Below are 13,100 nucleotides of genomic sequence, written 5' to 3'. Positions count from 1 at the left end.
TGTTTCCACCTTCAGCTCCTTTCTCTTATTTATAATGGCAAAATAGAATAATAAATAATTTTTAAAAATTTATTAAAAATTATCCTTTAATTTATTAATATTTAAAAAATTATTATTGATACTTTTAATGTTAAAAAAATTAATATAAACTATAAGATATATAAATTATTAATATATAACCTTTTAAAGTTGCATATAAATTAAAATTTTATTAATTTTTTAAAATTATTTTTAGTTTATATTTTTTGTTTTTATATATATTTTATATAAATAATTAATTTGATAATTGATTTTTAGTATATTATATTCGTATTGTGATCAATTATATTAATGCTGGTCACTATTCAAATTGGAATGTGATAAAAATTTGATTTAGTGGTGTCATTGTTGTTGATATTTTTATTTTAAAATATTTTAAATAAAAAAAATGGTTAAGTATGATTTTGGTTTTAAAATAGAAGTTGAAAATTTATTTTATTTTCGACTTTTTTTTTTGCTACAAAATGATTCTAAAAGTTTAACTTAATTTTAAAATCGTCTTTTTTACTAAATTTTTAATTTTTATTTCAAAAATACCCTTAACTAAAAAGAAAAAAAAAAAAACCACGGGTTAAAGCCTAAAAGGGGAAGGGGGAGGGTATCAGCTGGAGGCGAGGGGGTGGGGTTTTGGTTCAGGGAGAAGAGGGAGAAGGGAAGGGAAGGAAAGGGAAGGGAAGGGAAGGGGAAGCGAAAAGGACACTGCCGCTACTCCTTGCCGGCACTGTTCTTTGCTGCCGCTGTTACTGCTTTTCGTCATTCGGTCCTCGCTGCTGGATTTCACCGTGAGGGAGAACGTCGCGCGCCGCGAGCCGTTTCTGCTTCTGCTCCTTATTTTCGCCGACGTCGTCACCTCGCCTTCATCCTCCTCTCGCCGCACCTCCTCCTCGCTATCGCACCTCGTCTCGTCGTTTGTTTTGGTAATTATATTTATGGATTTTTGGTTCTTGTAATTGAAGATGAATTTGGGAATTTTGGATTATTATAATTGCCTCTGAGTTTTGTTAACGAAAGAGGAAGAATTTTAGTTTTAAGTTTTGTTAATGGTTCTGAGTTTTGACGATAATGATGATGATGATTTTTTTTTGTTTGTCTGAGTTCTGGGTTCTTGTTTTTTTGAGTTCTGGGTTCTGAGTTTTGATGATGATGACGATGATGATGATGATGATTTTTTGAGTTCTAAGTTTTGTTCTAATTTTCTGAGTTCTGATTTTCTGAGTTCTAAGTGGGGGTGATGGTGGTAGGTTCCGAGTTTTTTTGTTCTTCTTATGATTTCATTATCATTGTTGTTGTTTTTTTTCTTCTTATATATATATATATATATATATATATATATATATATATATATATATATATATATATATATATATATATATGATTTTATTATCCATTGTTCTTCTTTAGATGATGATGATGACTATGATGATAATGGTGGTGGGTTCTGGTTCAGTTCAACTTTTGTTCTGTTTCGGGTTGATTTTGGTTAATTTTAGAAAAAGGAAGAAGGGTATTTTTGTCCAGGACGATTTTAAAATTAAGTTAAATTTTTTGGATTATTTTGTAACAAAAAAAAAACAAAGAATAAAATAAAATTTCAGCCCTACCTCAAAAACCAAAATCGTACTTAACCAAAAAAAAAATTAATGACCTCAAAAATTCGCCATGTTATCTACTCAGATGCTTTATGTCTATTGTAACATAACTTTGAAGTCTTGGTCTTTGTTTTCATATGTCTGACCAACAATTTCACTTTAATTTCTTCCTATTGGGCAGAGAGAGAGAAGAAAACAATGGACTAAGTATTTGTATTAGTGCTATGATCAATAACCTTCATACATTCCAAAACATGCAATAGATTGATTACACACACGACCAAGTAGCTTTTCTTGTGGAAAAAAGGCTACATTGGATAAAAAGCTTTTCTCCTCATAGAAATTCATTCCATACAAGCTAAGATAATATTAATATAATATTTAACAATAATAATGAAGAGGATTACAATTAAAGGTAAACTACCAAATATCATTCAAATAATTTTTTCTTTCACAAAAATGCACTCAAATTTTACTATCCACATAAATGTCTTCAAATAATTTTAAAATGCAATAAAAATATCTAACATTAAATATGTATTTCTTAAAAAATAATTTAGAAATTAAATTTTGATGCAATTTTTTGTAAGCATAAATAAAAAAAATGAGATATTATTATTCTTAAAATTTAGTGATTTTTCGCTAAGTATATATATTTTTGTGATTTTTTAAAAATATTATTGATTGTTGACAAAAATATATATATATATATATATATATATATATATATATATATATATATATATATATATATATATATATATATATATATATATATACACTTAGCAAAAAATCACTAAATTTTAAGAATAAAAGTATCTTATTTTTCTAATCATGTTTGCAAAATCATGCATCAAAATTTAATCTCTAAAGTATTTTTTAAGAATACATATTTAATGTTGAGTATTTTTGTCACATTTTTAAATTATTTCAGAATATTTTCGTTGATTACAAAATTCGAGTACATTTTTATTAACAACAAAATTATTCGAATACATTTTTGTTGGTTTATCCTAAAAATAATAATCTATCTATGCACAGAATGATTCCTGCTTCTCCAAATCCACCAGATGGTCGAAAAGAAAAGAAAAACATCTTCATTCCTTGTACCTCTATAGAGCCAATCACGTAAATCCGAGTTATCTGAATATAGACCTAAAAGGTTCCAGACCTCCTTGGCACTAGGACACTTCCGAAGACAATGAAGAATGGATTCAAAACCATTCTGACACTGATGGCAAGTGTTAGATAAAGCTAAGCCACCACCCAAACGAAACTCTACCGTAAGAATAGAGTTATGAAGACTGAGCCAAATCAAGACCTTGTACTTCTCAAGAATATGCAGTCGCCATACTCACAACCAATTATCACGCTCATTTCAGTCAAACTTTCTTTTGGCTAGCCAACTATATCCACTCCAAGTTGAGTAGAGTCTAGAAGATGCCACACCCCACGATCAACCCGAACTCTCTCCAGCATTTAAATCCGGATTATAAGCATTCAAACGCTGTTTGACAGCTTCTGGAATGTTAGAGAAAACATTGTGGAAATTTCATTTACCATCTTTCCAAACGTCTCTAATAGTTAAATCAGAGTCAGATATATGTACAAAAGAGATATCTTAAGCAAGTGGGCCCTCAATACTCCAATTGTCAAACCAAAAAGATTGATTAAGTGACCCAACACACCAAGAGAAGGCATCCTTAAGAGCACCAAAGGCCTTTGAGATACTTTTCCAAACATGAGAAGCGTTGCAAGGGACAGGGCCATCTAAAACTCCCTCATTTCTCAGATACTTTGCCCTCAAAAGAGCAACCCAAGGCTTGTCCTGACAATGAAAAAGTTGTCAAACCAATTTACCAAGTAAAGATATATTAATACACGCAGGATCTCTAACACCCAGGCCACCAAATTTCTTTGGTGTGACCACGGTCCTCTAATTAACAAGAGAAAGACCTCTACCATCAACTTGACCCTTCCAAAGGAACTGTCTCATCTTAGAAGACAATTTATCGCATACCCAATTTGGAAAAAAAAAATACTTGCATATGATAGATAGGAATGGATGCTGCAACAGAATTGATCAACCAAAGTCTTCCTATTTTATTTAGAAGCCTTCCTTTTCAATTAGCTAATCTTCCCCTCACCTTTTCAATCAGCGAATGAAAAGAAGCCCTACTAGTACGGGAATGATTAAGGTTAACTCCAAGATATCTTCCTAAGTCCAAAGCAAAACGTATTGAAGAAACACTAGTAAAAATATCTCTTCTACGAGCAGTCACATTTTTAGAACAAAAAGTTTTATACTTTTCAAGATTTACTTTCATGCCAGATGTTTTGAAAAAAATGTTAAGAGAATGCATGACCATTTGGACCTGACTCTTTGTAGCCTGACAGAAAAGTAAGAGATCATCTGCAAACATCAAATGAGAACATTTTGGGCCACCCCTAGGCTGTGTTTGTTTCTGAGAACAGGACAAGACAAGACACTAACAGACAAATAATGAAAATCTAATTTATTCTCATTTTTTTTTCATTCAAAGAATTTGAGATGAAAAATATAATAATAAAAAATATAATTATAAAAAATTAACAAGAATAATGAAAGAAAAAATGAAAAATAAGTTGTGTTCTTTGTTAGTATCTTTGTGTCTTTCCTGTCAGGATGGACACAAAATACACTAATTCAGTGTCTCTGGACACATTGTCTCTGTCCATGTGTCATTTGTCAAACACGATTTTGTGTCTCAGTGTCCTGTCTCTGTAAACAAACACAGCCCTAGTGACAGAAACTGGTTTTCACACACCCTTGACCACCTTATGAGATATATAGCAAGCAAGTCTTTCCATACAAAGCACAAATAAGTAAGGATTCCAAGTGCCATTCTAGGAGCAAAACTATCCAATCTATTTCTATTCCACATAATAAAAAGAGATGATGAAAATATTTTTGAAAAAGAGATGATGCAAAGACAATTCTGAATTTTACTTGACATTCAATTATATTTTTGTTTCTGCTACAGCCTTAGCAGCCCTGGAATCTTTAAATCTCAACAGGTGCTGTCTTTCTGATGAAGAATTTGAGAACCTCTCTAGTAAGACTGATTCTGTTTTCTAATGACCAAACTTGAGGACTTCCTCTGCCAAGTTTGTACTTGTAGCTCTAATGATGAAAATATGAATTCATGGTTTAACAGTCTGCTTACAATTTTCTGTAGGTCTTAAAACCTTGAAGAGGCTAAGTCTGGCATTTAACAGGATCACAGATGCCTGTTTAGTACATCTGAAAGGTGCTTCTAATTTCTCTGCCTTTTGTTATGGTGACTGTCTTTTCCACATGCTGCTTCTGAGTATATTTTTCTCAACAATACATTTTCTGAATTTATGCTATTTCAGAATTACTGTTACAAAAATTCAGAATGTGAAGAAAAGACCATGTCCTTAATTTACACCATGCATGCGCTGCTAGTTTATTTTGAATTTTCCAGTTATCCTTCATATCCTCATTTATTTATTTTCTGGGTCCAAGTTTAGTAAATTTGGAGTATTTAAATTTGGATTCCTGCAAAATAGGCGATGAAGGGCTTGCCAATTTGACAGGTTTACTATTAAATTTGTGGTGTTTACCAAATGTAGCTTTGGATTAACTTTATATTAACAGTTATTTGTTCATTCAGGCCTCACTCTCTTGAGAAGTCTAGTGTTGTCAGACACTGAAATTGGTTCCAGCGGGCTGCATCATATATCAGGTACATGGAAAAAATCTTATTAAATAAAAATTCAAACCCGGTCAAATTATTGTGTTGTTTATAAACTTGTTGGTTGTATTCTTCACGAGCAAATGCTCTATGACCACAAGGTGGTACATAAGTCGTTATTGCATTGTCACCTTTTTTCTTTTTCTTTATGCTTTTTAAAAAAAAAATCCTCGATCAAGGTGTTCTATTGTTCAGGTTTTTAGTTTTGGTTTCTTGCTGATTAATTTCAGGGTGCTATTGATTTGACTGCAAGAAGTTCTGTAACTAAGTTTGCTATTTTTCAGTTGCCAGCTGTTAGTAAAAAATATTTGACAATATGTACTTTATCATACAGTCATTAATTTGTTTTTCTTTTTTCTTTTTTTTTATTTGAAAAAACATGTTGTCATTTGAGTTTTGTTTGTTTACTCTTCTCTTATCCTTGTACATTTCCATTTGATGCATTTGTTGATTATATATGGTTCCGACTTTTATACAGGTTTACACAAACTGGAAGATTTGAAGCCTGAAAAGACTATCAGGACTGACAAATCTTAAATCACTTAATCTGGACGCCCGACAGATTACTGATGTTGGACTTGCAAATCTCACAAGTAAACTTTTCATTGTGTCTGCTATGCTTTTTCTTATTGTATCATTTTTAAGTTGGAGCTTTTTGTACAAGAACTATGGACTCTTGCTATATAGAGGGTGCTACATAATAATGTTGAGCAAGAATCAATAACTCAAATTGTGCTCTGTAGCTAAGCTTTCTCTGTAGCATGATGAATTTCCCATGGGACAGAACCAATCCCCTGATATCACATCAGAAGACGTGGCGAGTGCTGAAGATGTCGACGAAATTGTGCGTTCACTTGAAGTCACCTCAAATTTAAGGCACAATGAAGGTATATTGTCGGTTGATGGGCACAGGGATCTTTTTGAAGGTGACCCCTACTTGAAGCAAAGGCTTCGTCTTCGCGACTCATCACAACCCTGAATGTGTTACAAGCCTACACGTTGAAGAGAATCCGCGACCCCGACTACCATGTCAAGTTAAGGCCACATTTGTCAAAGGAATTCATGGAATCAAGCAAGCCAGCTGCAGAACTTGTGAAACTCAACCCAAAAAGTGAGTATGCTCCTGGTTTGGAGGACACACTTATCTTGACAATGAAGGGTATTGCTGTTGGCATGCAAAACACAGGTTAAGAAGCTGAAAAAAATTTGCATTTTTTTTGTTATGTCAATGGATATGTAAACATTGTATAACCTATTCTATGATGTCTGCTGGATATTTAGATCAGCATCATATGACTGTGTCTCTAATACTATTGTTATTTATATAATAAGACCTTGATCCCTTATGATGACATATTTGGTTATATATGATAAACGTAATTAATAAGCAATCCCAGAAAACCAAAAGTAATTAATTAGGGATATCTATCTAAGAATGGTGTTAAAAGCCTATTTTTCATCCCTTGACATGTTTAAGAGAAAAAAAAAATTAAATGGCTCTTGACAATTATTTCAAAAGACAACGAGGTCATCAATTAAAAAAAATACATTTTTCAATTTATGATCTTTATTTTGATGAGACTAGTTAGCTCATTTGTCAATATTTTCTAGTTGTATTAACGGAGTAAGCCTATATAGCATATTAAATGGTTGATTTATCCATTGAGAATCAACTACGATTAATAAATTCTTTTTTATTGGGAGTCTTTGTTGTCTTTTAAGAATAATTATCTTGGTCGTTTAGTTTTTATTTTTATTTTTTATTATTCTTTTTCAAATACATTAGCTAAATTTATTGTGTAAAACTAAAAAATATTAATAATTTTTAAACTATTTTTATTTATAAAAATTAAATAGAGAACATATTAGTGATTAACGTGTCATATAAATATGTTTTAAAAAAAATTTATTGACAAAAAAACTAATCAGTCTCACAAATTTAAATATTAAAAATAAAAAGGAGTAATTTTTTTGTTTGAAACCTAATAATCCTTCAAAAGAATTACCACATACCGGGTTTGATCACTCTATATTTAACCTCCTATACCACACAACACATGGATGGATTCAACTCAACAACATCAAATCCTCCACTACATGATTTCAAGAACATCTCTTTGATCATTTCATGGTCGAAGAAACCAACTTTGGTTTGGTCCCATGCGAACACAACGTTTTCGTATGCAGTGGAGACAACCTATGGTAGATCGGCACCACGTGTCGATATGGTGTCATGGCACAATAGATTTGTTTGAGTAAACTTTAAAATATATATTTTTTAATTATTTTAAAAAATATATTTTAAAAGAATAAAAATAATTTTATATTTAAATATTTTATATAAAAGAATATTTTTTATTACTTATATTTAAATATAATAATATAAAAAATATTTTTAAAAAAAATATAAATTATAACTTTTCAAATACTTTTTAAAATTTTTCAAATGTACTAAAAAAATTTATTAAAAAAAAGAGTTAAGTATTGTTTTTGTCCTCAACGTTTGGGGTAAGTCCTATTTGTGTCCCTAACGTTTAAATCGTCCTATTTGTATCCTTAACGTTTATAAAAGTGATTCAATGTTATCCTACTATCAATTATACTAACAAATCGGATTATATTTTTCAATTATTCTCACTTGAATGTATTCATTCTCAATTAGGTTTCACTTGAATGTGGTAGATTTTAATATTATACCCACTATTTGTGTTTAGATTCAATTATGTCCCTAGAAAAGTGAATTATGTAAATGTTGTAGGAATTAGTTTCAACATTTGATGAGCTATTTTTTGGAGTAGATCATCGATTCTATCCCAGACATTTGTATTCTAACTTCAATAAGAGATTTTTAAAACTCAAACTAAAGCGCTCATGATGTGTAATTGACGGCAGGATAACATTGAATCACTTTTACAAACGTTAGGGATACAAATATGACGATTTAAACGTTAGAGACACAAATAGAATTTACCCCAAACGTTGGGACAAAAACAATACTTTACTCTAAAAAAAATTATTAATTTAATAACATCCAAATAAACACGATTATATAATAGGCTTTGGTTTTTGATTTAGCCTCCGCATAGAGGATCTCATCACTATCTCCTTTGATGAGGATGTAGGGTGGACCCCTTTTTTTCTTGTCCACGGAAATAATGTGATAGGATTCATGGAACCAATATTATGGAATATGCCACTCTTATGGCGAGCATTAGCGACATGAAAATGATCAAAAGGGTAGAAAATAAAGCACATTTTATTCCTAAAAGAATTAGGTAAAGATTAGTTAAGTATTAGTTAGGTTGTTAATTATAGAAAAATAGATATTTTTATTTTTTTGTAAAGTATAATTTTATATTATTTAATATTTTTAATTTTTTTATCTCACTTAAAAAATATAAAATAAAATATCACACTTCATAAAATAATTGAGAAGATCTATTTTTATTATCTATTTATTCTTTAAATAGAAAATGATAAATGGTAAGTTTTAATTATGTAAAAATTATGATTAAATTTGACATGAATTATTAACAGTATTATTGTAATAAAACTAATAATTGGTACGAGATTAATGATTTTTAATAGCAAAATCTATATTATAATAATATCAGATTAGTTACAAAAGCTGAAAATCACGCGAAAAAACAGATATATATATATATATATATATATATATATATATATATATATATATATATATATGAGTAACTCTTAGACGAGCATGTGATTATCATACAATTGATAAATAAATAATTACTGCTCATTAAATAATAATAATAATAATAATAATAATAATAATAATAATAATATTTACAGAAAACATTATAAAGTTTAAAAACATTTTATGTAAACTAAAAAAATGTAAAAAATTATACAGGTCTTGTACCGTACCCTATAAATCGGAACTACCAACCTATATCTCAGATAACACTAGCCACGTCAAACAAGTAACTAACAGATAATCACGTCATAATAATAATCACCAAGAATCTCGGTATAAGCCGAGATTCACTCCAGCAAATCATCTAATGGAAACCGCCCATAGACCTATAAAGCGGAAACCTCTAAACCAATGAACCTCAGCTCAAGTAGCAACACTTCAATACTTACATCTCACGCTCATATTTGAATATTGATATTTTTTATTCTCCTCTAACTTGAGCGTCGGAGTCCTTTTTACAGGTACCCCTCTCGGTTCGTGTTCAAGCAAGGCATTTTCCGCTGCCGACCAGGTCTCTCCTCCCAACAGCAGGCGGAATCCGACCTATAACGCGGAGACGTGTGTCCTTACCGGAACATTGGCGCCCACCATGGGGCCAAGCGCCTCACTTTGTTTTCTGATTATTTTTTCGAGCTAACAGCACTACATTGGCCCCATATTTCCTCTTCCCTTTTTTCTTTTTTCAGGAACCATGACGGATCGCTCGGCAACACCCTCGACCAATCCAAACAATGCCGACCTGTTGGCGGCAAATGCCGCCTTGTTAGCGGAAAACCAACGAATGGCTGAGCTTCTGGAGGCCATACAGGATAACGACGAGCAAAAGGCCAATAAGAAAGCAAATACTGACCAACACGAAGAACATCAATCAGAGTCAAACGCGAAGATGGGAGAAACCAATCCCAAAACGACGAGACGACGAACAAACCCCTTTTCAGCAGAGATAATGGGTTTCAAAATGCCCACGGGCTTTACACTCCCAATGACTTTAACGCCATACAAGGGGATCGGAGATCCTAAAATCCAAGTTACAAAATTTGAATCAATGATGTTTCTCAATAGCGACTCCGATCCCATATTGTGTCGGTCATTCCCTACCTTTTTAGATGGAGCCGCTTTATTATAATTTTCTAACTTACCTGAAGGATCAATAACGAGCTTTGACGAGTTCGCTAAACTATTCATAAACCATTTCGCAGCATCTAAAATTTACGTACGAGACTCGGACTATCTTAGCACGATCAAACAAGGACAACACGAAAGCCTAAAGGAGTACATGATGCGGTTCACAGAGGCGGCCATGCAAATCCCCGACCTTAACCCCGAAGTACAGCTGCACGCCATCAAAAGTGGTATCCGCCCTGGAAAGTTCCAAGAGGCCATAGCAGTAGCAAAACCGAAAACGCTGGAAGAATTCCGAGAAAAAGCTCAGGATCAGATTGAAATTGAAGAACTCAGGGAAGCACGAAAGAGCGAGAAGCCAACCAAAAAAGAAGAAGAAAGGCCTCAATGGCCCTCAAGCAAAGACATCAGAAAACCATTCAAATTAGCACCAAAATTTGACACATATACAAAATTCAACACAAGGAGGGAAGACATAATCAAAGAAATTCTGCACAATAAATTCATCAAACCACCAGTCCGGGCAGGATCGTACCAAGATCAGAAATATGTCGATAAAAGCAAGCACTGCGCCTTTCACCAAAAGTTCGGTCATACAACAGATGAGTGCATCGTGGCAAAAGATCTGCTGGAGAGGCTGGCCAGACAAGGACTCCTAGACAAATACGTCTCAACAAGAAAGCAACGAGAAGAAAGAGAAAGCAGGCATAAACAAGTCGAAACACCCCCATCCAAAGGAATTATTAACTACATCTCAAGAGGCTTTGCTGGCGGGGGGAGTACTACCTCGGCAAGAAAAAGAAGTTACCGAGCAATGATGGCAATGGAAGAATCTCAGCCAGAACGACAAACATCAACTCCGATCTCTCGCATCAACTTCAGCACGGCCGACTTCAAATCAACCTGTCTGAACTTAGATGACCCAGTTGTTATCTCAATTCACATGGGAGAATTAACAGTAAAGAAGGTCCTACTCGACCCAGGAAGCAGTGCCGACGTCCTTTTCTATTCAACCTTCAAAAAGATGCACTTTAGTGACAACGCACTACAGCCATCACCCGGAGAATTGGTAGGGTTCTCCGGGGAAAAGGTTTCGGTATCCGGGTATATCTGGATAAGAACAACAATTGGAGAACCTCCATACAACAAAACACTTGACATCCAATTCCTAGTAGTCGACTGTCCCAGCCCTTATAATATCATTCTAGGGCGTCCATCACTTAACGCTTTTGGAGCCATTGTTTCAACTGTTCATTTTTGTGTGAAATTTCCTTTGCAGAACAATGTCGTAGGGACAGTATATGCTGACCACAAGGAAGCAAGACAATGCTACAACGCAAGCCTCAAAGCAGTAAAAAAGGAAGAAATGCCTCGGATTCACACTGTATACAATTCCGAGGACATACCAACTCTGGCGGAATTGGACCCTCGAAATGACAACAGTCGTCCCACACCCATGGACGACCTTGAAAAGGTAAAATTAGGTGATGAGAATCAACGATTTACTAACATAGGTTCCGCTTTCATTGCAGATCATAAGGCCGACCTTGTCACAATACTAAAGACAAATGCCGATCTTTTCGCATGGACACCGGCAGACATGCCCGGTATTGATCCTAACTTCATCTGCCATAAGCTGCCCGTCAACCCTAGCGCCCGACCTATACGACAAAAGAAGAGGAATCTGGGAGATGAAAGAAGAAAGGCAGCCGAGGTGGAAACCAAAAAACTATTGGAAGCAGGCTTTATCCGAGAACTCCGATTCTCAGCATGGTTGGCAAACATCGTAATGGTGAGGAAAAGCTCGGGAAAGTGGCGCATGTGCGTGGACTTTACCGACTTAAACAAAGCGTGCCCTAAGGATGGCTACCCACTCCCCAACATAGACAGATTGGTGGATAACACCTCGGGTTTTCCAGTACTTAGCTTTATGGATGCCTATTCAGGCTACAATCAAATTCTCATGCACCTAGAAGACGAAGAAAAAATGGCATTCGTCACGGATCAAGGAAATTTCTGCTACAAGGTCATGCCCTTCGGGTTAAAGAACGCGGGGGCAACATATCAACGGCTAATGGACAAAGTCTTCAAAAATCAAATTGGGAGAAATATCGAAATATATGTAGATGACATGGTCGTAAAGTCGACCTCTGAAGAACAGCACAAGCACGACCTGAACGAGATATTCGGACAACTCAGAAAGCATAATATGCGGCTGAATCCAGACAAGTGCGCTTTTGGAGTCAAAGGAGGCAAGTTCCTTGGCTTCTTACTAACAAACAAAGGGATAGAGGCAAACCCCGACAAATGTCTTGCAGTAATCAACATGCAGTCTCCTCGGAACAAGAAGGAAGTCCAGCAACTCACAGGACGGTTAGCAGCTCTTTCTCGTTTCTTACCAGCAGCAGCAGAAAAGTCACATCACTTCTTTAATACCTTAAAGAAGTCGGATCAATTTACTTGGACGAAGGAATGTGAAGAAGCCTTCACAAAATTCAAAAACACCTTAGGATCGCCGCCAATATTGAAAAAACCAGAGCAAGGTAAACCTCTACACCTATTTCTTTCAATTTCAACTAACACAATCAGTTCAGTACTTGTAACAGATGACAAAGAACAACACCCAGTATACTTCATAAGTAAGGTCCTACATGGTGCAGAAACAAGATACCCGATGATTGAAAAACTAGCATTTAGGTTAATTATCACAGCTAGGAGGCTGCGCCACTACTTTCAGGAATACCGAATTATAGTTCGGACTAATCAACCACTCCGGCAAGTTTTAGCCAAACCCGACTTAGGCGGAAGGCTGACAAAGTGGTCAGTCGAACTCTCAGAATTCGACATCACTTATCAATCCAGAGGATC

At 34.2% G+C, this 13,100-nt stretch overlaps 1 protein-coding gene across 1 annotated transcript in view; it reads right to left on the bottom strand.

The window, feature by feature from the left end:
• Nucleotides 1–13,100, bottom strand: part of LOC107631953 (uncharacterized) — a 115,832-nt gene that overhangs the window by 90,899 nt on the left and 11,833 nt on the right. The window lies entirely within an intron of this gene.

This window comes from Arachis ipaensis, chromosome B3 (genome assembly GCF_059453495.1).
Source record: "Arachis ipaensis isolate K30076 ecotype BB chromosome B3, ASM5945349v1, whole genome shotgun sequence".
Lineage (NCBI taxonomy): Eukaryota > Viridiplantae > Streptophyta > Magnoliopsida > Fabales > Fabaceae > Arachis > Arachis ipaensis.
This window is presented reverse-complemented; position numbering and strand designations above follow the sequence as displayed.